The following is a 25,250-nucleotide window of genomic DNA, read 5'->3' as shown; positions in this document are numbered from 1 at the left end:
TTGTTATATATCAGAATTATATTCTTTAATATGTTTTAAACTTAGAGTACAATTTTTTTGATGTTAACTTTAAAATGTTCAAGGGAGGGTGCATTGATTTTCAAAATTCTTTGGGTTTCGGAGTAAAAATGTAGGAGACTATGGCTTAAGGATTCAACGCTAGTGCTTCTAAACCACTCCCTGATGAAGGACATTTCTCTCTTTTTCATTTGTTTTTGCTTTTTAGGGACCACTTCTTAAATTGTCTCAACTTTTGTAGAGTAATAAGTGGTCCATATGCCCATGACTACACCATAGTCACACCACATGTCTCATTGTGCAAGCCATCGTGTTGTGAGAATACTGACGCACCTTAATAGAAGGGTCCATGTGGAAAAGCACTGAGGTCTCCCACCACCAGGCATCTGAATGAGTCACCTTGAAAGTGAACATCCCCTCTGCCCCAGCCCCCCACCTCAACCTACCCTTCAGACGGCTGCAGCCCCAGCCAGCGACTTGACTGAAATCTCAGAAGAGATCCTTAGCCAGAAACAACCAACTAAGAAGATCTGAATTCCTGAACTACAGAAATTGTGTGAAATCATAAGTTTACTGTTGTTTAAAGCCACTACATTTTGGGATAATTTGTTTTGCATCAATAGATCCCTGATACAGCTATTAGCCATGTGCTTGGATGTTCTGACAATGCTCAATCACTACAAAAATTTCTAAACTCTTCATTTCCATTTCAGTACTTGCCTTTCCAAATACCTGTAACAAATAGTTCCTGGTTTGGCCCAGACTCATGAATCATGCTTTGGACAGCAGTGTTCTTAACATCTTGCTGCCTCAAACACAGTTGGCTGTTGCTTCCAAGTTACATCTTCCACTCACACTCCCCAAACAAATGGATTGATTTTCACTTTCTTTCTAAACAGTTGCGTTTGAGTTTGGCAGTAATCCCTGGTCTAGGCAGTTGTGGCCAGGGTTACAAAGTCATGTGGCGTGAAGCATGGAAAGGCTGTGTGGAAATCTAAGTGCCATCCAAGGAGGATGGATAAGAGGATGGAGCACGTGACAGCCACTTCAATTTTCATGGATTCTCGAATACATTCTTCAAAGGCCACATGGGTTTTACTTCTTCCTTGAAGGCCCCTAAATCATTTCAATCTGAGTCTAGTCGTGGTTGGGCTTCATGACCCTTTCCCACCCACACACCTCTATCCACTGCCCTGCACTTCTGCCAAAGCTGTGCTGCTCTCCACCATACCAGTCACCAATACCAAACTGTAGACTGCCCAGTCTACTGTCCTGGACTGTCATCAGCTCTCTTTCCCATTACACTGTAAGCTCCCCAAGGGTCTTTATCGCTATATTCCTACAGCTTAAGTATAGTACCTGGCTGGAATTTACTATAGTATATGTTTGCTTTTTAAAATACAAATGCATTATTATAAAGTGATTCTTTGGATTAAAAAATAATTCATTTTTTAAAGGAAAACTCTGAGAAAATGCTTTTGCCACATGAATTATCATACGTACATACACACACATACACTAAACAAACACCAATGTATATACTTGACACGTTTGGATTTTGAAAGCAAAGCACACTAGCTGGAAGCTATGTGGTGTTGGAGTTAGATCAGTACTTTGGGGGCAGACCTGCCCACCCCTAAATAAATGTCACCCTGTTACTTAATAGCTCTGTGATTCTATGCAAGATAATTAACATCTCTCTGCCTCAATGGCTTCATTATAAATGGAGATAGTAACAGAACCTAGCTCTAAGAATTAAAGGAGTTAATACATGCATCCAGTGAATGTTAACCATTATTAGGGGTTCTTCGATCACTTACGTGTGATGAATGTCTTTGCCTTCTTGCCTCTGTTTGTGTGTGTCAATTGCAGAGACTACAATTCCTACTTCTTTGTATTTCCCTATTGTGCTAATCTAGTAGTCAACTCAAAGTGGGAACCGTGAACTATTTGTCTCAGAATCATCTATGGGCCTTGTTTAACAAGCTCATTCTTTTTTTTTTCTTTTTTCTTTTTTTTTTTTTTTTTTTTTGAGACAGAGTCTTACTCTGTTGCCCAGGCTGGAGTGCAGTGGCATGATCTCAGCTCACTGCAACCTCTGCCTCCCAGGTCAAGCAATTCTCCTGTCTCAGCCTCCCCAGTAGCTGGGACTACAGGTGCACACCACCACGCCCAGCTAATTTTTGTATTTTTTTTTTTAAGTAAAGACAGGGTTTCACCATATTGTTCAGGCTGGTCTCAAACTCCTGCCTCGGGTGACCCACCCACCTCGGCCTCCCAAAGTGCTGGGATTACAGGCATGAGCCACCCTGTCCAGCCAACATGCTCATTCTTTAACCCCACTCTACACCTGAAACAAAATGTCTACATGTGAGGCCCAGAAAGTTGCACTATAAATAAACACAGCCTGCCTTAGTTTGTTCAGGCTGCTGTAACAAAATACTTCAGGTAATTGAAAAATGATAGAAATTTATTGCTCATAGTTCTGGAGGCTGGCAAGTCCAAGATCAAGTTATCAGCAAATGTAATGTCTAGTGAAGCCCATTTCTCATGGATGGCAACTTCTATGTGTCCTCACATGGCAGAAGAGGCAAGCAGGCCTCCTCAATCTTCTTTTACAAGGGTATTAATCTCATCCATGAGGGCAGAGCCCTCATGACCTCATCACTTCCTAAGACCCCACCTCTTATTACCACCACAATGGGGATTAGGTTTCAACATAAATTTTGGAGGGACACAATCACTGAATTCATACCACCACCCAAGGAATTATGATGTAGTCTATGAATTTTGAGGATACACTCCATAAATATGTCCACGGGGGCATATTCAGCAGCTCCACAGGTAAAGCAAAGGTAAAGATCTGAGGCTCCAAAGGCTTTACAAATCAGCCACAGCCATTCTCTGCAGATTTCTGCACATGCATGTGTCACTACATAGCAAACAAGCATCAGAAAGGTAAAGTTGCTGTGATGTAATTTTAATACAACATGGTGGCTATAATATTGCCTATGAAGAGAAATAAAAACACATAGTCTATTCAGGGATGATTTTGTCCTACAGTCAGAGAAATATAAAGGCTCTACTGAAATAAAATGCTGAAACACTCAGCTTTGGTCATCATGAATATTTACATGGTCATAACTTTAAGAAAAAAATTATATGGTTACATATGCCCCAGAGCAGGTTGGCCTTGTCAGATTCTTGTAGGTCACCACTCTAGCACTATGGACTTTAGAAAGTGTGATCACATTGCCGTGCCACATCTGCAAGAAATTGAAAACAAATTGCAGCAGAATTTATGTTGCAAGGTAGCAGTTTCCAGCTGCACATCATTTGTTTCCTTTTGTTTAAAATAGTTCTAAATCGCATGCCAGCTACTGTAGGCTCCAGATTCTATTAATGAGGGATGGAAAACTAAAGCAGCTGCTTGTCCTCTGAGAGCTTGTGCCAGGAAGCTTCTAAAACCCTGCCATGGGTCTCTGCAGTCCCATCAGAGGCTTCTAGCTAATGGGGTGGTTTTTCTAGGACAGTGTTTCTCAAGGTGTAATCCAAGAATGACTTGCTCAGAGATCACCTGGGAAGCTTATTTAAAATACAGTTTTCTATCCCCAGCCCTGAACTCACTAAATTTGAATCTCCAGGGGTGGGTGCAAACATCTGCATTTTGAACACATTCTTTTTTTTTTTTTTTTTTTTTACTTGCAAATGTATTTATTACACTTTACAGATTAGTTAAGTTATATATACACACAAATATAATTTTAACTGTAAAATCACAACAAACTAGTTACATTTAAATCCCTGACTCTGTAGAAGACAATTTAGAAGTCTTCTAGTCCCCTAACTTTACCTTCCTTAAATCATGAAAAATAAAATAAAATCTGATAGTTTTAACTTTAAGTTAAAGACGATGGGGTGATATCACATTTCATCACTCAAAAATGGAAATTTTACCTCTCTATACAAAGTCTTTCACATGCTACATTGACACTGAAAGTACCATTACAAGACTTTAAATGTGTAAAATATTTAATTAAAAGCTTCAAGGATTTTCTTTAAGATTGTGGGTGTTTAACTTGGCTCTAATAACTAGAATGGGGAATGAAACTAACAAACTTGTTTTTTTCTCCTTCAGTCCAATTTTAAAATAGTGCTTTCTGTCCTTCTCATCACCATCTGATCGCTTCTAAAGGAGGATAATATATGGAAGAGTCCTTAACCAAGCTTTCACTCATTTGGTAGTGAGGTTGGAATCCCATGGGGAACAATTTCCCAAAATCCAATAAAAGATGTCCCATTATTTTCAAATACGCAGAGGTGCTAGATTTCAGAAACACAAAACACAAGTCTCCGAAATAAAATGCTTCAGTCTGGTTTTAAAAGAATGCCTATGTGTTGTCAAAAAGCTTTTTCAAGCAAATGATGCTGGCTTTCCAACTGACATAGCTAGTATTTGAAATAAGCCTGTTTTCATGGTATTATACCAGACTCTATAAATGCAATCCCTATAATTACCTAAAGTAGAGGTGCATAAAACACATAAAATAAGGACTCTGCAAAAATCTGACCAGCTTTTATGGTGTCTCACTCTCAGTGTGTTTAAGTATGAATATATAAACATTGGAGGCAGTTCTTAGAACAAACCAGATAAAAATAAAATAATGACCAGGTAGGTTATAAACTGAGGTAATAACTCTGCAAACACTTCTAATGAAAAAATTCAAAATTAAGAGGTCACCTATTCTGGTTGTTTTCCATTACCTGTGACAGGAGACACATGGAGTAAAAGCAGACCATTAAGGAGGTGGTTAACAACGCCTCAACCTAACTTACGCACACCATATAAAGCTAACTAAATAAACCAAACACAGCCAGTCAGTGTAAAGACTTTCATTCAAAAGTAAACTTTGAGCTAAAGATATCAAGACTTTCTAGTTGTTAACCTGTAGTTCTATCCTTTCCTGAAAGTACAGGCCTTGCCATTCCTTCTCTCATTATTAGAATAGTAGAAAACAATAGGACTAGATATTGACCAAAGTTTATATTTTACATTTCAAACTTGAAAACTCAGAACTGCCCATTTCCAAGTTTATAGTGACATCTGGACAGGTTTTTTTTTTTTTTTTTTTTTCTTTTTTTTTTATTATACTTTAAGTTCTAGGGTACATGTGCACAACGTGCAGGTTTGTTACATACATATACAAGTGCCATGTTGGTGTGCTGCACCCATTAACTCATCATTTACATTAGGTATATCTCTTAATGCTATCCTTCCCCACCCCCCTCCCCACAATCCCCACAATAAGACCCGGTGTGTGCTGCTCCCTTTCCTGTGTCTGGACAGGTTTTTATAGTGATGGTGCTGAGGCATGCTATTCACAAACACTGGTTTTCTGTTGAGAGTATATATACCCACACCAAATTACCCTGAAATGTCTCCTACTTTCTTCCTAGGAAAATTCTAGGCTTTTAAGTTTAAAAAATAAATGCTATCATGCAATTATTACTTTCTGGAGTTAAGCACATTCTTATGCACAGCAAGATTTGAGGAACACTATAATCTAGAACCACTCTAAAACGAATCATTTCCCCTAAAATCAAGTGGAATTTTCCTCAACCAGAAACCTCAGTCTGCCTTTCCTAATTTTCTCCCAGCAATATTTTTTATTCAAAGTTGATGGCTCGTGCCTGTAATCCCAGCACTTTGGGAGGCCAAGAGAAGCAGATTGCTTGAGCCCAGCAGTTGGAGACCAGCCTAGGAAACATGGTGAAACCTCGTCTCTATAAAAAATACAAAAATTAGCTAGGCTTGGTGGCGCGTGCCTGTAGTCCCAGCTACTCAGGAGGCTGAGGTGGATCACCTGAGTCAAGGCTCCAGTGAGCAGTGCAATGATCACGCCACCATATTCGAGCCTAGAGACCCTATCTCAAAAAAAAAAAAAAAAAAAAAACAGAGTTGAATAAACTCTCGCCTGCTTAATTATTCCCCTCACCAATTATGGTGAAACTCAGTTTAAAAGATTTTACTTTCACTAGTCAGTAAAGTCCAGATATAAAATATCTCACCACTTTTTGAATATGGCCCTTATAGGAGTCAGATTGTGTCCCTGATTCATTGTGAGAGAGAATGCATCTCACCCTAGAATATAAAAAGCTCCCAGAACAGGCGTGATGGGTAAATAAGAGTTATCATGGCATCCTGCTCCTCTGTGGACTCCCCTTGTTACAGACTTAGTTGTAAATATCATTCTTGGCTAAGTTCCTCATTCGTATGACTCTGTGATTTGTCAAGTGTGAACTAATATGAACCCTCTTTTCGTACATTTAAGGTGTTGACTTTGATCCTGACATTAGAATAAAATAGTACACTTCCCCTAACCAGTTCACCTGGCAGATAATAGGCCCTTGATAAATATGTGTGCAATGAATGACCAGCTGGATACCACTGCTCTGTTATCTCACCACATAAACACTGGAGGTAATTCTTAGAACAAACCAGATAAAAATAAAATAATGACCAGGTAGACCACTGGAATATAAAAAGCTCCCAGAACAGGCGTGATGAGTAAATAAGAGCTACCATGGCATCTTGCTCCTCTGTGGCCTCCCAGAGGTTAATAAACCTGCTGAGAATCTACTCAAAGAAGTCTCATGGTCTCTCTCATAACCCATAACAGATATGCCTTACCTAATTACTAAGTCATTCATTAATTCATAACTATTTATTGAGCACCTATTATGTGTCAGGCACTGTTCTAGCTGCTGGGGATGCAGAATTTAACATAAAATTTCTGTCCTAGTGGAAACTATTTCAGTGAATGATGATAGACAATAAACAAACGGATCAATGAGAGAAATAAAGATAGGGGTAACCATTATGAAGAAAATGAAATAGATGTGATAGAGAATGTATTGTTTAGGGTACACCTGAATTTCAGTAACAGAGAGATTGAAAATACGGTGCTTAAAGAAAATAAAAGTGTATTTTTTTGCTCCCAAAGGTGACCTGTCCAGGGGTGGAAGATGCTGCATCTACCAGAGTCCCCAAGGACCAAGGTACCATCCATCTCCCTGTTCATCTCCCAGAGTGGTGTACTCATCCAGTGCACTCATCCGGAGCAATTCACATGCACCATGTCTACATTCCAGCCTGTGGTAAAGCAAGAGAGGATGACCAGGACACATGATGCATCAATAAGATGACTACAACTGTTGTGTTTTCATTCCTTTCACTTCCCATTGGCCCAAACTTAGTCACGTGACCACAACAATTACAAGGCCATCTGGGAAGTGTAGTATCTATTTGAGCAGTTGGGTGTCTGGCTACAAATTGGGGCATTCTGTTATTTTAATAATAAAGGAATAAAAGACACACACTGTGGTCTTCTGCCATAATTGTCCAGTTGTACTCTGGACTAGAGGTGAAGATTTTTTAGATGGGGGTTTGGTTAAACTAGTTAGAAAGACCTCTGAGGAGGGACATTTGATACGAGATTGAAAGACACAAAGGATGCAGTCATGGAATATATGAAAATTAAAACATCAGCAACCATGAGTAAAGATGACAGTGGACCTGTGTATGCTTCAAACTAAAGTTTTGTTTTTTTATTTTTAAATTTATTTTTATTTTCTTTTCTTTTATTTCATTTTATTTATTTATCTTTAGATGGAGGTCTTGCTATATTGCTCAGGCTGGTCTCGAGCTCCTGAACTCAAACAATCCTCCCGCTTCAGTCTCCCAAATAGCTGGGACTATCAGTGCTTTCTACCACACCCAGCTTTTGGTTTTGTTCTTTAATCATTACAATATGTAATTATTTAAGATAAGCTCAATAAAAGAGCATATCATGAGATATATGGCTAAAACATACATTTTATCTATATCTATTTTAACTAGTAAGATTGTCAATCCTATTTCTATATCATACCTGGATGCTTTTGATACATTGGACACATAGTCACAGGGAATAATTTACATAGATGATTGTTCGGTAGAAACGAAATTCTGGAAGCCTGATTTTTTTCCATTCGTTTTTCCAATCATCTCAGATTTCCAGATGGAAAATCTTTGCAATCCCTCCCATAAACTAAGCTACTGTGCAGCCCATGGACAGGCTAACAGAGTGTGGAATGGAGAAATCTTGGTCTAAAGTAAACTGAGAGGAACTTCTAGGTTTTGGGCTCAGTTACTAGTCAGATGGATTGTATACAAAGCAAGAAATGTTTTGACATTGATTATGAGGACAGAAAATGCCTCCTGGAAAGGCGACTTGTCCTTGCCCCATTCTGGGCATTTGCCATGCACTTGATAGATTCAGGTCTAATTGAAACCATAAGAAACACCACCTGAGGCTGACCCATAGTCCATCTGGCCCACTGCTCAGGCTCAGACAGAAGCATCCAAAGACTCCGGGTGAGGAGATCCAATGCCTCATCTGATTTCAGCCATGAGAAGGTAGAAACATACCCTAAAGAGCCCTCACTTTTCTCTGCCAAAATAAGGGATTGTGAGTGAGGCTGTGCTGCTGTCCTCTCCCAAGTCTCTCGCTTCCTCTCAGAGGAGCTGCCATCTGCCTCCAAGTTCATGAGTGTTCATTTATTAAACAACAGACCTAGCTCCTGACAAGGCTTGCAGGGAATGTATACTTCACAAGAAAGAGCCTCAGATATTGGGGACAAAAATGATCTGAAGCACCATTTTGCCGGGTAATTTATCTACTTGGCAAACCCTGGGCTTGTGAAGACATGGCCTGCCTTTTCCTTCAGTGAAATTAGATAATTGTTTCTGAATAGTAAAGTTTTATATTTTAGTGCGTCGAGGTCATATCCCCTTCTATCTATGGGCTCCCCAGGTAATGAGTTTCGTTAAATATTTTCTTTGCTGTGAAATTTCCCTCACAACAGCACCCATCCCTTGAGCTAACCAAAAACTTTAAGGTGCACTCTAACCACAAGATTTTCAGAGAAAACCTTTATATAAATTGTGTGTGTGTGTGTGTGTAAACATAGTGTGAGTAGATGGCATATGAAAGCTGAAAATTTTCGGATGCTGTCCACATCTCCATCCTTCCACCTGTCCCCCACCTCGCTGGCATGGGCTGGAGGGGCGGGGAGTGTTCTGGATGCAGCCTCCTGCAACCTAAATGGCCTTTGTTTCATACCTCAGAACTGCTTAACACCCCTGACATGTTCTTAGCTATGAGCTCAGTTCCTGGATTCTTCCAAAATCTGTAGCCCACACCTTTCTTAACTTTCAAATCCTCAAACTATAAAACCTGAAATATAAAGTGCATATAAAGCAGAAGAATGCAGACTGAAACCCTGAGTGCTTGGGAGCTTCCAAGAGTACTTTGCACTGATCAACTAGAGGATGTAAAAGTACCGGTACCCACAGCACACCAGTCCCACACTAAGGCATAGAAGTGTTCTTTGATCTAAAAGGATCGGGGAAGCTGAGTCACCACGTGCTACCACTTCCCTAGCTGGACAATGCTTTGGAAAAAAAAAATGGATTGCATCTTAATTCTAACCCTCCACCATTTGGAAAATGAGGATACCGGGACCCAGAGGGATTTGGGGACTTGCCTCAGGTCACAAAGTCAGGGAGGGGCAAGCAGTGACTGGAAGCAGGCATCCAGTGTCGTTTTCATTCTACCACAGTGTTTGTTGGAAATAGCATATTTCTGCTTGTGAGGCAATCTTCAGTCTGCAGAGCCACAGTGTAACGTTTTGGCATGGAGTAGCAGTGTCGTAATCTTCCTCTAACACTTCCCCAGTCCTAAAAACCATATAAGGAATTTGAATCTCTATCATGGTTCCCAATTAGCTTTGACAAACTTGGTGTCTTGCCAACCAGTAAACTACATCACACCCACTGATTCCAACAGGGCAAATCATTCTATTAAACACCGAGACTTAATATCTCAGCTAAAAACGACCATCTGTTCACACTTAATTACCATCTTCCCCAAACATATTTATTTGACAATCTTAAAGAAAACTCCACTTGCAGAGAGGACTGAGGATTTGAAGGTTTCACATTTCTGCTTAAGAGCTGTCAATTAAACTTAAAATTATCTCAGACCTGGTTCAAGTCCTACTGGAAACAGAAACATACATTTTTCAGATGGTTCCAAAAACATTCTTGCATTTATTTTCTAAAAAGAAAACTTTAAGAACAAATCACGAAAGAAAATAAAATGCGCTGCCTTGCTCTTTCTTTCCCTTTTTTCTTTCTTTCTTTCTAACTTTCTTAAACATACTTGTTCTCGAAAGAAAAAAATGGGAAGGAAAATACTCAGATGCCAGGTGTACCTTTATTAATTGGCTTAACATGCTAGTCAAGAAGCCAGCTAGCTACGGTAACCACCATCATCATCCCTCTGTGCCTCTCAAAGGAGACTGCTGGGTTTCAATCACTGTACATGAGAGTTTTTTATTCTCGTGTCACCCCTGTAGAGATCTAATTTACATGTGATCATTTAAAGCCTCTTTTGAATGTTTTAAATAGTCAGAATCTCAATAGCTCTCAACTTTTCAGTAGGGGCTTTAGCTTTCATTGTATTGTACTTCAGGTATTTTTATAAAGTTAAACAGACACTAGCCTCAAGAAATGTATAGCAAAGAAAGGAATTCCTTTGTCAAGCAAATTTAAAAAAAAAAAGTTGATAGCCACAACATTCATAACCAAGACTTTTTTTTTTTTTTTTTTTTTTTTTTTTTTTTTTTTTGGCTTAACTATTAGCCACCCCAGAAGGCAAAATATCCCTATCCCTAAATATAAAAAATATTCTATTTGGGGAGTTATTTTTTGGAGTGAAGAAGAATTAGTTGGACCACCTCTGGCCATCTGTGTGTTTTTTCATTTTTGTAGCCTTTGCTGATTGCAGTGCACTCTGGTATCTTGGACAATCTTGGGGAAAAATAAGCAATTAAGAAGCTTTCTAGAGACCAACAGTTGTACAGGAATGACTTGCAAATATTTCATCACTCAGGGAATAAACATCATTGCTTATGATGTACCAGTTTCTCTGCTAATATCTGGGAATATAACCATAAGCCAGATAAACAAGTTTGTTGTCTTCCTGGAGCTTCCAGTCTAGAGAGAGAGACTAAGAATGCTGCTTAAATAACAACATACATAGAAGAAAAATGATCTGTCAAAAAAAAATCTGGCTTTTTAAAAGTAATTTTCACAAAACGGTGAATATACTGTTTCAATATTTTAAATACTGACCTATACAAAAATAAAGGAATTAGCATCTATTTCATTGCTACTATATGCAAAGGGCTTTCCAAATATTCTCCTTTAATTTTTACAAAGATCTTTGTAAGCAGATATTAAGAACAACTGAGTCTCAAAAGTTGAAGTGTCCAAAATGAAAACGTGGCCTGTAAGGGATAAAGCCCAGTAATAACATCCACATTCATCTGATTCAAAAGTCCATGCATTTTCCCCCAAACCTCCTGATTTCCTTGACTAATCTTTGGCACCTTAGCTGAAAAGCTCACATGGCTTCAGACTTCTCTTTCAACAGTGTACAAGGAGGCATACAAGGTTCTCTAGCTGATATCTTTATCTCTGATTCGAATAATTATCTGAAAGTCCAGACACTTCATTTAACCTTAAGTAAAATCTTCAGACAACCCCACCCCCTGTCTCCAGTAGCAACACAGTCTGATGTTTCATAATTCCACAAGCATGCTCACACTGAATGAACTGCAACTTGCTTAGCAAATTTTCATTGCAGACCAAGTTTCTGTGCTAATCTGGAATTGATACCTTGAAAGAATACAGCCCAAATTGGGAAGTTAAAGAGTCTGTATATCTCAACATTCATTCGTCATAAAATAATGAACTAGCAGCCAAAAGGTCTACCTTCCTAAAGCATATTACAATCTGATCGCACAAGTCTTTTGTTCTAAACACCTACAAAGGGAAGTGGATGGTCCTACTGGAATCCTACTAGACATATAAGTCAAAAATTTTATATTACATTTTATAAAGAGTTTATTCCCCCACAATATTTAAAGGAATTAGTTGAGAACATTGGCCAATAAGCAACCCACATTTACCTACAGAATCATCTTAAAATATTTTACCTTTTTAAAAAAGTACACATTTTGCTTCCACTATGTAGCACCAAAGGGCCACTCCAGACAGAGCGCCCCTCCCACTGAATAAACTAAAACCTCTCAAAAACAAAAATAAAATAACCACAAGAAGACCAAAAATATAGAAGAAAAGTAAGGGGAAATGTAGATTCAAGAATCCTTAACAAAATACTAGCACATTGAGTTCAACAATATACAGACGATACATCATAACTATGTAGAATTTATTCCAAAGAACTAATGTTAGTTTTAGCATTTGAACACCAATCAAACATAATTCACTCATTAACAAATTAAAGGAGAATATTCATATTATCATTTTAATAGATAGGGAAAAGACATTTGACAAAATTCAGCACTCGTTCGTGTTTTTTTTTTTTTTTTTTTTTTTTTAACTCTCAGCAAACTAAAAATATTAGGAAATTTTCTCAAACTGACCAATAGTCATCCATGCAAAACCTACGGCTAACATCATACTTAACATTAGTACCCTAAGATTGGTAATAATTCAAGGGTTCCTACTTTCACCGCTTCTATTCAATATTATACTGGGAGTCTAAACCATTGCAATAATTTTTAAGAGGGAGAGGGAAGAAAAATGGAAAAGATGGGAAAGAAATAAAAAGAATAAAGATCAATAAGAAAGTAAAATAATATTTACAGACGATAGAATTATTTATGTAGGAAATCTCAGGGAATCCACAAAATAATTACTAGAACTAATAAATAAGTTTGGTAAGATACACAGATGATATTTTTAAGTCATTGTATTCCAATATATAAGCAGCAACAATTCAAAACTGAAATTCAAAAAAATTCCATTTACAATAGCAACAAAAAAATTGTTCTAAGCAAGTCAAATATGTCTACACCAAAAACTATGGAATACTGCTGAAAGTAAAGAAAACCTAAATAAAAGGGAAGATAGACCATATTCATAGATTTAAAGACTCCATCTATTAGTCAGTGTTCTCCAGAGCACATATATAAGAGGAGATTTACTGTGGGAATTGGTTTACTTAAGTATAGAGGCTGAGGATTCCCATGATATGCTGTCTACTAGCTGAAAAACCAGGAAAATCATTGGTGTAATTCAGTCTGAGCCTAAAGGTCTGAGAACCAGAGGAAGGGTGATGGCACTGGTATAAGTCACAGAATCCAAAAGCCCAAGAACTCAAGCTTCAATATCCAAGGGCCAAAGAAAATGGGTATCCTAGCTCAAGGAGAGAGAGAGTTCCCCTTCCTGTACATTTTGGTTCTACTCGTTTCCTCAGTGGATTGCATGATGCCTACCAGTGTTGGCAGAGTGGATCTTCTATACTCAGTCTACTGTTTCAAACACTAATCTCTTCCAGAAACACCATCACAGATACACCCAGAAATGATGTTGTTTACCAGCTATCTGGGCATCCCTTAAACCAATCAAGCTGACACATAAAAATAACCATCACATTCTATATATATATATATATATATGAAAACACAAAAGACCAAAGCACTCTGTTAAAAGAAGAACAAGGTTGGGACACTTACCTGATTTCAAAAAATATTTTATAAAACTCCAATAATAAAAGCAATATGGGCTGGGTGCAGAGGCTTATGCCTGTAATCCCAGCGCTTTGGGAGGCCAAGGCAGGAGGATCACTTGAGGCCAAGAGTTTGACACCATCCTGGGCAACACAGACAAGACCCTGTCTCTACAGAAAAAAAAATTTGTTTTAAATTAGCCAAGCAAGGTAGTACATGCCTGTATTCCTAGCTACTCAGGAGACTCAAGCAGGAGGATAATTTGAGCCCAGGAGTTCAAGGTTACAACAAGCTATGATTGCACCACTGCACTCCAGCCTAGGTGACAGAGTGAGACTCTGTCTCTAAAAATAAATAAATAATAAATAAAATAATATAAAATAAAAGACATTATGATACTGGTGAAAAGATATATATATAAATTTATAGAAAAGAAGAGAAAATACAGAAATAAACCACATACATATGGTTGATTGTTTTTTTTTTACAAAAATACTAAGGCAATTTGATGGGGAAAGGAAAGTATTTTCAACAAATGATGCTGGACACACTGTTCAGAAAAAAAAAAATTAATGTGGACCTTTATCTCACACCATCCACAAAAATTAACTCAAAGTGATTATAGTCCTAAATTTGAAACATAAAACTCTAAAATTTTTTTACAAAAAGCGCAGGAGAATTACATCTCTGGGTAGGCAAACATTTCTTGGCTAGAACACAAAGAGCATGAGCCATAAAAGAAAAAAAATAACTGATCTTTGACCAAGTTTTAAGTGTTTTACTATTTGAAAGACACCACTAAGAAAACAAAACAGCAAGCCACAGACCTGGGAAAATATTTACTAAATATATATCAGACAAGTTCTTGCACATAGAATGTATTTGAAAATTTTATCACTCAACAGTAAGAAGACAATCCAATTTTTAAAATAAGTAAAACATTTAAATACTTTACCTAAAAGGACCTATAGTTGGCTCAGAAGCATATGAAAAGAGCTCATATTGTTAGTTATCAGAAGTGCAAATTAAAACTACAATGAGATACTACTCTCCACCTATTATTCTATATATATGATATATATTTTAGAATATATATCCTATAAATATATTTTAATATTCTATACATTAGAATACTCTCTAATACATATTCTAATATTAGAATATTCTAATATTCTATATCATATATATTTTAATGTTCTATGTTAGAATATTCTAGTATATTCTAATATTAAAATATTCCAATATTCTAGAATACATATCCTATATATTCTAATATTCTATATATTAGAATATTCTAGAATATATTAGAATATTCTTGAATATATATTACATATTCTAATATTCTAGAAAATATATTCTAATATTCTAATATATTCTAGAATATATATTAGGATATTCAAATATTCTAGAATATTATTATATATATTCTAATATATTCTAGAATATATATCTTATATATATACATTTTAAACTGGCACTACCAAGTGTTGGTGAGGATGTGGACAATTGCTGATGAGAATGTAAAGCACAACTATTTTGGAAAACTGGCAAGTTCTTTAAAATATAAAATATATAAAATTTATATAAAATATATCATAGGATATATATTCCTAGGTTTTTACCCAAGAGAAATGAAAGCATATGTCCACACTAAGACTTACACACAAATGTTCATAGCAACTTTATTTGTAATTGCCAAAAACTGAAAACAGCTTCAATGTCCATTAACACAATTTGTGGTACATCCATATAATGCAAAACTACTCAGCAATACAAAGGAACAAACTACCGATATGTTCAACAAATTAAGATTTCAGAGGAATGTCAGAATTATTATGCTGATTGAAAGAAGCATGACCCTAAGGAGCATATACTGTATGATTCTATTTATATGAAATTCTTAAAAATGTAAACGAACCTCTAGTGACAGAAAGCAGATCAGTAGTTGCCTGTGAATCTTGGCAGAGGGAGGGGTGGATTTATAAAGGAGTTGGAAAAAAATTTTGTGAGAGAGAAATAACTGTTAACTTGATTATGGTGATGGTTTCATGGGTGTATACGTTTGTCAAAATTGATAAAATTATACTTTAAAACATTGTACTTCAATTATAGCTCAATAAAATTGTTAAATAAATCAATATAATTTTTCTACTTGCCCTAAATATGTGAGATACATAGCCCATGCTCCTGGGCCAAGTTCCCAAGTTTGACCACATAAGATTATGATGTAATAAAATGCTGTTTTGAAAATGTGGAAAGTATTAATTAACACAGAGAAACGATATGTGATGATTAACAATAAGGACCTCAGAGTTCAACATATCCAAGTTTGAATCTCAGTTCTCTCTCTCACTTTCAAAGTGACCTCGCATGAAACTAACTTTTTTGTGCCTCAGTTTCCTCATCTGTAAAATGGAGATAATAGTACAACTTACTCCATTAATTTATTTTGGATATTCAATAAGAACACATGCCCAGTAGGTTCCTAATAAATTAAAACACTGCTGTAATACTCAAATGGTATCCCAAATATTCTAATTCTTTTTAAAATTACTGCAAGTTTAAGGAAATTACCCAGGCAAGTCTGCATAGCTAGGTGGGGCGAATTCAAGCAGCCAATCATTGATTATATCTTGTCCAAATTTGCTTAATTGTTGGGTGTGTTTTCATGGGTACTTTATTGCAATGAGACTATAACCAAGTTTTATCTTTCCCTATTCATATCCTCTTGTTTGTAATCATATCAAAATCCTTTTGTGAGGTTATTCGATTTAAACACTGGATATAGATGTTCCCCCAGGAAGTCTGTTAACTATTTCTGTTTATAAGTGGATTGGACTTGTTTATATCTTGTCCTTCAACTATGATAGTGACCTGGTCCAATTTGGAACTAACTCCATCTAGTACACAGTTGGAACTCAATAAATACTAATATCTTTATTTCTCTAGTTCGAGATTTAGGTCTATTAACATAGCTGAAGTGCACATGATAAGATCGAAATCTCACAGGACTACTGGGTTCAGAGATAGATTCCATATTAGGCTCATGAGGGTTTCAATGAAATACAAGTGTAGCAAATCCATCCTTTTAATATTACAGCTGCTTCTGATCCTAAGTTAATAACAGCATTCTATTTTTACTATTTCAAAGCAGAGTAGATGTTCACTTCATTGACCCCTAAAGAGACAGGGATCCAAATAAATAGGTGCCTACTACATGCCAGCCATTGTGCTATTAATAGAAACTTTTTATATCATTTCTATAAATTCTCATAATAAGCCACTTCTGTGTTACACATGAGATTACTGAGGCTTGACTTGCTCAAGGTTGTACCTGTAGTATGGGATAATGAAGCTAGGATATGAAGCTATATGGATTTTGGGTGTATAACCTATGTTCTGTACATTATATCATATCACTTCTCAACATCTGTGAATTTAGAAAGGATAACTTTATAATTTATCTTCCAGCTGGAGACACTGCTAAGAGCACAAGCTGCAGAGAGCCCTTTAATAATTATGCCAGAGCTAGGCACAGTGGCTCACACCTGTAATCCCAGCACTTTTGGAGGCCAAGATGCGAGAATCACTTGAGCCCAGGAGTTCAAGACCAACCTGGGCAATATAGTGAGACCTGGTCTCTACAAAAAATTTTAAAGATTAGCCAAACATGGTGGCATGTTCCTGTAGTCCCAGCTGTTTGTGAGGCTGAGGTGCGAGGATTGCTTGAGCCTGGGAAATGGAAACCCTGTCTCAAGAAATAATAATAACTATTATTATTAATATGCCAGAACAATAGGTATAAACTGTGAACTGCTGGGCAAACCAAGGTGAATAGTGACTAGTCTGAGCTATTCAAGCAAAATATTTTGAAGCAAAAAGATATCAAGCAAGGAGGTGAGAACAGTTTGTCACATGCTGAACACTGGCCAAATAGGCTCTCTACAAAAGAAGACGTGACTCCCATTTTAGGGAAAATATTTCAGGGCCTGATCAAGCTCCTTACCACTCATCATACGGTCTGCAGACCAGCAGCAGTACCAGGGAGCTTGTTTAAGATGCAAGATTTTGAACCTACCTCATAGCTACGGAATCAGATTCCGCATTTTAACAAGACATCCCAGTGATTCATACTCATACGCTTTGAATTTGTGTCCCCTCCCAAATCTCAAGTCAAATTGTAATCCTCAACGTTGGAGAAGGGGCCTGGTGGGAGGCATTGGATCATGGCGGTAGACTTCCCCGTTGCTATTCTCGTGATAGTGAGTGAGTTCTCAGGAGATCTGGTTGTTTACAAATGTGTAGCACTTCCTCCCTTCCCTCTCTTCCTCCTTCTCTGGCCATGTAAGATGTCCCTGCTTCCCCTTCATCTTCCACTATGATTGTAAATTTCCTGAGGCCTCCCCAGTCATGCTTCCTGTACAGCCTGCAGAACTGTGAGTCAATTAAATCTCTTTTATTTATAAATTACCCAGTCTCAGGTAGTTCTTTATAGCAATGTGAGAATGGACTAATACACATACACACAGTAAAATTTGAGAACCACTGGTCTAAAGTTCTACAAACTTGCTTACCATCTGAGTAACACATATAGCTTTTTATAAAATAGAGATTCCAAGGGCCCATTCCCCGGAGATCATGATTATATGGATTTTGGGTGGACCCAGGAATCTACATTTTAAACTAGCTCTCCAGGAAATCCTGGGGACAGCCAGGTTTGGGGCCAACTTATCTGGAGCGTCCATTGTGAAGGCACCCAACTTTTCATCAGCAATCAAACAGAGTAGTGAAAAGAAGGCAGTCTGAAATACTCTGACATTCACTATCTTACATTTTTATCAAGAAATTTATCCATTTTTACACACAAAAATTCTCTGGGAGTTAGATTCCATAATCAAAATTATGTTAGCTGGGGAATTTTTGATGAAATGAAGCAAAGCATAATTCTTCCGAGGAAGGCCTTCCAGTTCCTGGAGCAAACCCACATAGCCATAAGTGTACCCAGACACAGACACAAACATCAAATGAGACAAAATACTGCTTTCCAAATAATACATTCACAACACTGTGACCATATTGCTTGGTCTTTGTGAGTCCATCTGTCCCCTTCAACATCATCCCTGGGCCCAGAGAGTCATGTGGACTGTTTCTATGTCACTTCACAGGGTACTGCACACAACAGAAGCTAAGGCCTGAACAATAAGAGATGGCTTGTTATGTTATATCCGCTGTTCCACCTATATTTATTTTTGGCAGTAAATTTGTTGTTAAGCATCTAGTGAATCTCTAGTGAAGCAATGTGCAGGCATTAAGATTCAATGACTAGGATGACACTAAAAACCCACATCTCAATCTGTGGTGAAAAAGATATAGCACCAGATTCATCAACAGTGTAGTTCAGAATCGGACAAAAAGTCAAGATCGTGAACTCAGAAGTTCACATTCAGGGGCCGGACACAGTAGCTCAGGCCTGTAATTCCAGCACTTTGAAAGGCCAAGGTAGGCGGATGACTTGAGGTCAGGAGTTTGAGACCAGCCTGGCCAACATGGTGAAACCTTCTCTCCACTAAAAAATACAAAAATTAGTCAAGCATGGTGGCATGTACCTGTAGTCCCAGCTACTCGGGAGGCTGAGGCACAAGATCCCTTGAACCTGGGAGACAGAGGTTGCAGTGAACTGAGATGGTGCCACTACACTCCAGCCTGGGCAACAGAGAGAGACTCTGTCTCAAAAAAAAAAAAAAGAAAGAAAGAAAGAAAAGAAAAAAGAAAAAGAAAAGAAAAGAAGTTCACATTTAAACTCTGAAACAGGAACTCTCTTGAGAAGTAAAATAAGACAGAAGGGAAGAAGAGAGTGCTCATAACTTGGCCTTCTGAACCAGGTCTAGCAGTAGTCCCCTGCTGCTACCAACCCAAAGTGGATCCTTTTAAAGGAATTCTGGAAATTGTAAATATCTCAGGTATAGCATTTCCAGACTTTATAGTCTCTGCCCTTTGACATAATATCTAATTACTTCTACTGCTTACTTTTTCAATACTTTATAATAAAAGAAAAGGACCGTAAACAACCTAGTAACCATGGTCTAGATTCAACAATTGTAATATTTTGCCTTATTTGCCCTATTATCTAAATTTTTGTTGAGCCATTTTCAAATGAGTTGCAGACATCATGACACACTACTAAATATTTTAACTTCTTTCTCCTAAGAATAAGCTCTCACATATAACCATAATACTATTAAAACACCAAAGAAAACTGATAAAAATAATTCTCAAATATCACATAGTATCTAGTCCTTATTGAACTTCCCCCAATAGTCCCCAAAATGTTTTTACCCCAACATTTTATTGGAACAATTTTCAAAGAACAAGTTTGAAAGCATTTTACAGTGCACATTCATATATCCACCACCCAGACAATTTTTTACTATGCTTGTTTTGCTACATGTCTTTATACCTTTTTTTTTTTTTTTTTTTTTTTGACAGAGTCTCACTGTGTTGCCCAGGCTGCAGTGCAGTGGTGCAACCTCAGCTCATTGCAACCTCCACCTCCTGGGTTCCAGTGATTCTTGTACTTCAGCCTCCTGAGTAGCTGGAACTGTAAGCACGCACCACCATGCCCAGTTAATTTTTGCATTTTTAGTAAAGCCAGGTTTTCACCATGTTGCTCAGGCTGGTCTCGAACTTTTGGCCTCAAGTGATCCACTCACTTTGGCCTCCCAAAGTCCTGAGATTACAGGCATAAGCCACTGTGCCTGGTCATGTCTTTACATCTATTCATATATACACTTTATTCATCAATCTGTCCTATTTTTTGGTACATCTCAAAGGAAAGTACAACAGTACAGTTTCCCTTAAATATTTTGTATGCAAATCATTAGAGTTCAATATTTCTTTACAATTTTTTCTTTTGATGGAAAATTTACACACAATGAGATGCACAAATTTTAAATTATACTTGTTAAGTTTTAACAAATATATACATCTGTGTAACCCAAGTTCATATCAAGAAACAGAACATTACCAGAGAGTTATTTCATTGACCCCAGTCAATCCCCTCTCCCACGCCACACCCTCAAGAGGCAAGCACTATTCTGACTTTTTCACCATAGATGAATTTCACCTATTCTAGAACCTCATATAAATAGAATTATACAATATATACTCTTTTGGTCTTGGCTTCTGCCACTCAAAATAATGCTTTTGAGAATCAGCCTATTGTTAAATATAGTTCATACCTTTCATTGCAGAGAAGTATTCCATGTTATAAAAATACCACAACTTGTTTTTCCATTCTCTTAATAATGGACACCTGGATTGTTTCTAGGTTTCGGTTATTATGAATGAAATATTCATGAAAATTCCTGTACAAATGTTTTTTGCCAATACAGCTGACCCTTGAACATCTTGGGGGTTAGAGGTGCCCACCCCCCATGCAGTTGAAAATTTGCATATAACTTTTGACTCTCTAAAAACTTAACTACTAATAGCCTACTGTTGACTGGAAGCCTTACTGATAACATATACAGTCTATTAACACATATTTTGCATGTCATATGTGTCATATGCTATATTCTCACCATAAAGTAAGCTAGAGGAAAGAAAACTTTATTAAGAAAATTGTAAGGAAGAAAAAATACATTTACTATTCATTAAGTGGAAGTGAATCATCACGAAGGTCTTCATCCTCAACGTCTTTACATTAAGTAGGCTGAGGAGGAGGAGGAAGAGAAGGGGCTGGTCTTGCTGTCTCAGAACTGACAGAGGTCAAAACGATGGAGAGGTAGAGGGAAGGCAGGAACAGTTGGCATAACTTTTGTTGAAAAAAATCCACCTGTAAGTGGACCTGCACAGTTTAAACTCATGTTGTTAAAGGGTCAACAGTATATATTTTCATTTCTTTTGGATAAATACCCAGAAGAGGAATTGCTGGGTCCTAGGGTAGGTGTATAATTCATTTTATGAGAAACTTCCAGATATTTTTCCAGAGTGAATATACCATTTACACTTTCACCAACAATGTATGAGGTTTCCAATTGCCGTGTTTCCTTTTTGTACTATTATTATTTCTGCTCTTATCTTTTTAAATTCCTTTCTTCTACTTTACTTTGGGTTTCCTTCACTCTTCCTAGCTTCTTAAAGTATATCCTCAGCTATTGATTTTAGGCTTTTCGCTTTTAATATAAGCATTTAAAGCTATAGATTTCCCTCTGAGCATCGCATTAGCTGCTTCCTGCAAATTTTGATATATTGTATTTTTATTTGCTTTTAGTTTAAAATATTTTCTAATTTATTTTGTGATTTATTTCATCTATAAATAATTTAGATGTGTTTAATCCAAACTGTTGATGGTTTCCTAGATACTTTATTGTTATGAATTTGCAAGTAAATGCCATTATGATCAGAGAATACACTCTATATAATTTCAATCTTTTTTAAATTATTGAGGCTTGTTTTATAGTTCAACATGTGGTGTACTGATGAACATACCTTGTACACTTGAAAATAATGTTTACTGATCAGGATTGAGGTATAATGTTTTATAAATATCAATTAGATCAAGACGCTTGATAGTCTTGATTAGAGTCCCTATACCTTTACTGATATTTTGCAGTTTTTTTAATTATTGAGAGAGAGGTGTTTGTTTGTTTGTTCGTTTGTTTTAGAGAAAGGATCTTGCTCTGTCACCCATGATGGAGTGCAGTGGCACAATCATAGCTCACTGTAGCCTCAAACTCCTGGACTGAAGCAATCCTCCCTCAAGAGTGGGGTTTTAAACCTCCAACTATAATTTTAGAATTACCTATTTTTCCTTACTTATTTCAATTTTTACATCATGCATTTTGAAGTATAATTTTAGAATTACCCATTTTTCCCTTACTCATGTCAAATTTTACTTCATGTATTTTGAAGTAACTTTTTGTTTTCTAAAATGGATATAATTGAGTATTCTTACCCAAATGTTTAACCTGAATCTTATCAAGCCTTTAGATCTACCTAATTTCCTACCCTGAAGAGGAACAAGTTAAACAACAGTATGCAGGAACAATCAGGCACATCCAGAATAAGAAATGCTCTATGAGATAATTGGCCTGATATTTTCAGAATATCAATGTCATATAAAGGGAGAGATTAGGAGTACTGCTCTACCTTACAAAATTTAGGAGATATGTCAAGTACATGTAAGCTGTCTTCTTTAGGCAGCTGATCATTTTTGCATATAGAACCAAGACTTGAAAGACAGTGATATAAATGTTTCACTTTGAATGTTAGAGAATTCAATACTAGAGAGAAAATGTAACCAGATTATGTAGTACTGAGTGTACAAAGAAGACAGGCTCATTGAAGGCAGGAAGATCAACCAGATCCTAGAAGGGAGGCTTTAGCAATTTCCATGCTAGAATCCCTCAAGCTAGACTATAGCATCAGAGTGTATTGGAACTTTGTGTGGTGGGCTGGAGGTAAAGAAAAGGAATTCTCACTGTACTCATCCATGCCATAATTCTGGCTTCATTGGAAGCCACTAACCATAGAAGAAAGCAAACTTGTTCACATTTGCTGCTCCTAGTTTGGTTTTGGTGATGTATGCTGTGATGTGCTGCCCAGATCCCCACTTCAGGAATGAAGAATTGGTTTCCCATCTGCTGGGAAGATTGTAAGATGACAGCCCTCTGCAGAGGGCCCTCTCCAGGAACTGCCTCAGCGGAAGGCAGCCTGTATTCAATGACTGGATAAAGATCTTGCTCCTAACTCCAAGTTGTTACAACTCTAAAGGAGCCTCAGAGCTCCCCATGGGGCGGCTGAGCCTTTATTACGTGGAAGTGCAGCCAGTCTCTCGCCTGCCATGTCCTCATTGTCCCATGCCTTCCACACTTGTTGATCCCAAGAATAGTCTCTGGTACCCTTCCTGTGAGCTGATCACCATCTCAGAATCAGCTTTCTGGAGAATCCAAGCCTGCAGCAAGATTACATACCAATTACCTTTGGAGAGCTCACAATGCTTTCATCATTATTTCTATAGCAACTGAATTTACTCTGATTTTGCAGAAGGGGAAATTGAGGTGCAAAATTTCTGTGACTTGCCTGAGATTATCTGAGATATTCTCAATATTGTGCAAAGGCAGTGTGCCAAGGCGTTCTCAAGAACCATGTAAGTATGCTGCCAAGTTTTCATCTATGCATAAAGTTTATTTTTACTACAACAGAGTAAAACACACCATTCTAGCAATATGTGCCAGATGGAATGTGGGTTTGTGGGGTCGGGTACAGCACAGGGTATAACAAATTTAGAATGTGTTAAGAAGCAGAGTACTCAAAGAAAAATAGTATGCTTACTAGAAATGTGATATGCTCGCTTCATGTGTATATAAGAGGATGTGGGCAGCACAGTAAATCTACTGAAACAGCAACACCATGCTGAAGGGACAGTGACTATTGCAATAACTGCACATGGTTTAAGGAACACTGCAAAATACGATCTTACCATAGGAGTAGTTACATTAATGTTTTAGCTGCCCAGTATATTTTGGGGTTTGCTATCAAAATGTCAAGTATTCAAAGATCTGCACCAAACACAAAAAAAAAAGTTTGAAGAACCTGAGCTAGGGATTAGAATTTAGAAAATCTGGGCTCCCATGAATCCTATCTTTACCCAATTATGTTAAAAAGAGACTAAATATCATTTGTAATACCCCAAGTTGAAAAGCCTGTGCTGTTTTCTCATAAAAGTAAGCATATTAGCATTTGAATCATGTTAAACATAGAATTACTAATCAGAAGAGAAGATAAAGGAGAGGGGGAATGTTTACGTGAGAAACAAAGGCAGCATGTTGATGTCCCTGGATCTGCTCAACATAAAGATGCACACCCAGAGAGTGAATAAAAGCATGGCACCTCATTTTGACAGTGCCTACACTGGCTTTCTATTTTCTTTTCTCTTTAAGTTTGTGGCATATTCTCTGCCAATCGCATTCCTCCAGCAGAGCCTCTCAGTTCAGCAGCACAAAGCCTTCTTTGTGCCCCTGAGAGTGACATATTGATAAGCCTGAAAGAGTCAGATGATAAAGGCTTTTCGTTTGTTCAGGCTTTGGTGAGATCCCATTTTCAAAATGTCCATGGCTAGGCCTCCAGAGTCAACTATGAACTGCTGTATTTTATAATTTAGGGGCAAATCTGAAACTGTTTTTACACACACTCAAGCAGAACGTCTGCTCTCCAGCATCAAGACAGGTTGCGGTCATGATCCTGAATTCATCACATAACCACACAACCCCTTATTTCATGCAAGCTAGTGAAAAGTCACAAAACTCACTTTCAGGTCTTGCTTTTAAACATATTTAAAACCAAAGGAACTATTTCAAGTCTGAAGCCAAAAGTTAAGGAGCGTTTTAATTCTCTCACTTCTTATCGGCAGCACCTCCTGGTTATTCTTCTCCCAACAGGCTCATAATTTTCATTAACGAGGCTGGCAGCTCTGACTTTGCCTGGAGGGGAATGTAACCCAGAGCAGCTGACAAGAGCTTGAAATTCTCTGGTTTTTGTCACTTGCTATTAGAATCACAGCCTTTTCTAAATTTAGCATAGTGAGT

Source organism: Rhinopithecus roxellana, chromosome 17 (genome assembly GCF_007565055.1).
Source record: "Rhinopithecus roxellana isolate Shanxi Qingling chromosome 17, ASM756505v1, whole genome shotgun sequence".
NCBI lineage: Eukaryota > Metazoa > Chordata > Mammalia > Primates > Cercopithecidae > Rhinopithecus > Rhinopithecus roxellana.
The sequence above is the reverse complement of the archived record's forward strand: the minus strand, read 5'-3'. Positions refer to the sequence as shown.